The 4,228-nt window shown below is 43.1% G+C and overlaps 1 non-coding gene across 1 annotated transcript; it reads right to left on the bottom strand.

The window, feature by feature from the left end:
- Nucleotides 1–2,607: 2,607 nt before the first annotated feature.
- Trnat-agu lies at nt 2,608–2,680 on the bottom strand. Its single transcript has one exon. It is a non-coding gene; the product is annotated as a tRNA-Thr (tRNA).
- Between the last annotated feature and the right edge of the window lie 1,548 nt (nt 2,681–4,228).

Here is a 4,228-nt window from a genome sequence, read left to right as displayed (position 1 = left end):
CGTATGACTAATCTAACGAGGACGTAGCTTCCACCACAGTCTCAGCTTAGAGGTGAATGGAGTATGGTAGCTGCAGCACCAATTATCGAAGTCTGCCAATATTTGGGCACATACTGTGGCTGATGTTGCTTGATGTTACAGAGAAAATTGCCTCATCTCAATTAACTTTATGCTAAATTGCTTGGTAGTCTGACAACACTGAGAGCGTCACTGTTTTAATGTTAGCAAGCGTTGTCGGTACTGAAGCACAGTGGAGGGCAGTGTGTGATGGTGCGGCAGCTGTGTTTTCCGCCTTCTGGCCATGGAACGGGGACGAACAGTTTAAACAACCTACCGCAACTGTCTGATGAAACTTTCGGAGGCCTGTGCACACGCTGGCGACAACCCGCAGTGTGTAAGCTTGTACAGTAAAGGCGAAGGACTTGCTCCGCTGCTTCGACGAGGTTGTCGCCAGCGTGCACAGGCCTCCTAGAGCTTCATCAGACAGTTGTGGTTGTTTGCTTAAATTGTTTGTCCACATTTCATAGTCAGAAGGCGGAAAACAGCTGCTGCGCTACCGTACACTGCCCGTACGGCTCTCTCTGATGCCTCCACCGTGCTTTGGTACCGACGACGCTTGCCAACATTAAAATGGCGACGCTCTCAGTGTTGTCAGATCACCAAACAATTTTTCATGAGGTCTATTGAGCCTCTTTGACTGGTTGCCATCTTTTTTTTTAAACATGGCATATATCGAAAGCTTTTGGTGCAGTGATTCGTTCCAGTTTGGATGCAAAAGTAACCGGAATGAATTTCTGAAAGGAGGGCTGTTTGTAGTACCAGCTTCCGCCGCTAGCAGCGCTTTGCAGCACCTCTTCCGAGCGAGTTTGCCGACTGGCATTGTCTGCTGCAAATATTTTTTCCAAGCACTTCAAAATCTTTTTTTTTTTTTTTCAATGTCTGATATGAAAGAACAACATGGGGCTGTGAATTATTGCTTTAGGTAAAACTGTGCCAGAAACTCTTGTAATGCTTCAGAGAGCTTACAAGGAAGATGCTAATAAGAAATTGCAAGTGGTTTTCTCGCTTTAAGACTGGTGATTTTTTGATCGATGAGCAACCTCGTTCTGGGCGACCTTTAACCTCCTCAACTGAAGAAGAACACAAAAATATTTGGGCATTGATCACTCAGAGTTTGTTCCTCTTGGTGAATCTGTTAACCAGGTGTTTTACCGGAGAATTGTGCGACACTTGCGAAACTCAGTAAAGCAGAAATGCCCCGATAGGAGGGAAAGAGGGAATGATAGTTCCATCACAACAATGCCTCAGCAGACACTGTCCTGGCATGACACCGCTTCTCAACCTCCCATATTCTCAGGACCTCGCCCCGTGTGACTTTTTTCTGTTCACCCGTATGAAAAGTCTTGAAAGGAAATCATTTTATGGATGTGGAAGGTCCTTCAAGTCAGACATTGCAAAAAACAAGGAATGATTTTGAAGCGCTTGGGGAAATTCACAACATGCCGCTAGATCCTTAGCAGACGCCGCCGGTCGGCAAACTAACTTGGGAAGGGTGCTGCAAGAGGTGGATGCTGGTACTACGAATGCCCGGCCTCCTGAAATTCATTCCGGTTATTTTTGGGTACCCACTCATACTTTCTTTTATTGTTGAAACTTTGGTTTTATGGTGCAGTATCTTGCTTGGTGTAAACCATATCCCTTTTTGTGTTATACATATTTTCAGGTATTCTTTTTTTAAAATGGTGAAGTGACTGTGATGTTGCATATTTTGATGACTTAATATGTTTGTAATGCATACATAACATTGTTTTTTGGTTAAACGTTCCCTGTTTCCATGTAAGTTTTCTGGTTTGTTTCATATTCAAAGGGTTGTTTCTGGCTTTTGAAAGTATCATTACTATAACTATTATAGTTTGATAGTCCGGTGCTGGAAAAGGACTCCTTTTCAGATTTCCATTTCCACAATGTGTCAAAAGTACCTACAAGGTTGTTTTATGAGTTTTATTTATTTTTTAGAGGAAAATATTTTCAATATAAAATTGTATAATCAGGTTTGGAAAATAAAAGAATACAAACAATTGCCACCTGAGCACTTTGTCTTCATCATAGCCACTTTATATATATATATATATATACACAGTATAGTTTTGGTTGTAATGTCCTAATAATTTGAGCTTAATACACTGTTTATATCAAGTGTCCCCATACTTGAAAAGTGCCAACCTTTTGTTGTCAACAGAAAACTGAAAGATTTAAAATAATTTGATATCGGTGTACATGTTCCCCAAAAGCAGCACAAAAAAAAAAGGAAGAAACCTTGGCTATGCTAGTTGTTTTTGTTTCTTTTACAGGTACCCCAATCCTTTTTTTTTTTCACACGAGTATAATTTAGGGGATTCTAAAGTGGAGCGAGTGGAGCGACTCATCGGTCACACGATCAACACGGGAAAGTGTGCCGCCAGCGTTTGCCCGCTACAATTGTCACCTATTTTCAAGCACTAAATTTAAGTGACGAAAATAATCCCTGGAGAAGGGGAACAAGAGGGACAAAGGACAAACACAAATCTCCAAACACAGCTAGGTGACTGGTGCGCGACCGAAAAGATCCGCCTGGTCCGGGTATCGATCCCGGGACCTCTCCATTACTGGTGGAGCGCTCTACCAATTGAGCTAACCAGGGGTTAGACATCAGTAGAGCAAACGGGTTTTATCAGCCGCCACCAGTCTAACACCAACAAGGGTGAAGCTTGCAATTTTAAGGTTATGATTATAATGCAATTAAATGCAATTAAATTCGTCATTCTTGTCCAGCTCGCTTGCACATTTGCATTTAATTGCATTATAATCAAATTTAAGTGCTTGAAAAATTTAAGCCCAAACATATTTCTAGGCAAATTAAAATTGTAGAAACTTGTGTGCCTTTATTTATGGCTAAGGTAAGTACATTCATACAGAAAGAACAATGAAATTTCAGACCAGTAAAAAATTATTGAACATATCAAATATGCTACACTGGGCTTTTCTGCTACGTCCTTGCCAGCTGCAGTCTCGTGGCTTGTGGTATTCAAAGAAACAGTTGCGTCGCTTGCTCAGACTCGGAGTTACAATGCATTTCGCGCACACAACCGTGCTAAATGTGTTCACGCTGGGCACACAGTTCCTGCATCGAAGTCGGTTGCTCGCCATAGTTGGAAGATGCCCAACCCCGTCTTTTCTAACGTCATCTTGGGGATGACTTGGCGTGAACTTCCTCTTCTTCATCAGAGGCGAAGGCAGACTGACCGGCCATCCTCTTGGCGCATTTCCAGTAGAGATTGGGCTTTCTGATAAACTGGCAATGAAGGTTCTCAGCTTGAGTGGCCGCTCCTTCAGCTGATGGCTTTGGCGCCTGTGAATATTCCAGGCATTCACGACACAGATGAAGGTAGCATGATATATGAGGTACGTGTACCAGAGCCTCAATCGAATAGTGTATTTGTACAGCGACACCTGATAATTATGCTGGTCGATCCCCCCCCCCCCCCCCAAAGCTGTTGTACATACCAACAATTGCCGGGCGTGTGATGTCAATGTGGAGTTTGGTCTTCCGGTCATACCGTTTGACTTGCTGAATTGACTCAACAGAGACGAAGTTTGACACTAGGGTGACAGCTTTCCTGTCAAACCAGCGAACTACCACAATTCCTTTGTCATTGTCAACTCTGTAGTCATGTGAGCCTTGCCCAACTTTTCTCAGAGTCTTCTCATCCTGGAGTTTGCAGTCTCTCAGCTGATTTTGCCTCAGAGTTCCAACGTACTGTATTCCTCTCGTTAGCCCTTCAACAAGGTTCAAAGAGCTAAAAAAATTGTCAGCTGCAACCTTGAAGTCTTCATTTGAACGTATTTCAGAGCAGATGCTCAGGACAGTATCACCCCAAGTCCAAAAATGTAGTTTTCTTTGGAGTGGCCTTGGTATACCTCGAACTGGTAAAGGACACCGGTTGTGCCTGCCCGTCCCCAAAGCGTGAAACCCCACGGCATCGGTTTGTTTGGGATGTACTGTTTTAGCGAGCTCCTTCCTGTAAATAACACCATTATCACATCCACCGCATTGAACTCTTCTGGTTCAATGCTCTAGAGGTTGTGCTGGAATAATAAAATCCAAGGACGAATCTTCCACAACTTGTCCTCCTTCGCTTCTTTGGTGGTTTCCATGTTGTTTACAACATGCATGCATTGAATCAGCTTC

Source organism: Ixodes scapularis, unplaced genomic scaffold, assembly GCF_016920785.2.
Source record: "Ixodes scapularis isolate PalLabHiFi unplaced genomic scaffold, ASM1692078v2 PGA_scaffold7__128_contigs__length_106722199, whole genome shotgun sequence".
NCBI lineage: Eukaryota > Metazoa > Arthropoda > Arachnida > Ixodida > Ixodidae > Ixodes > Ixodes scapularis.
Note: the sequence above shows the minus strand (reverse complement) of the source record. Positions and strands in the feature narration are given on the sequence as shown.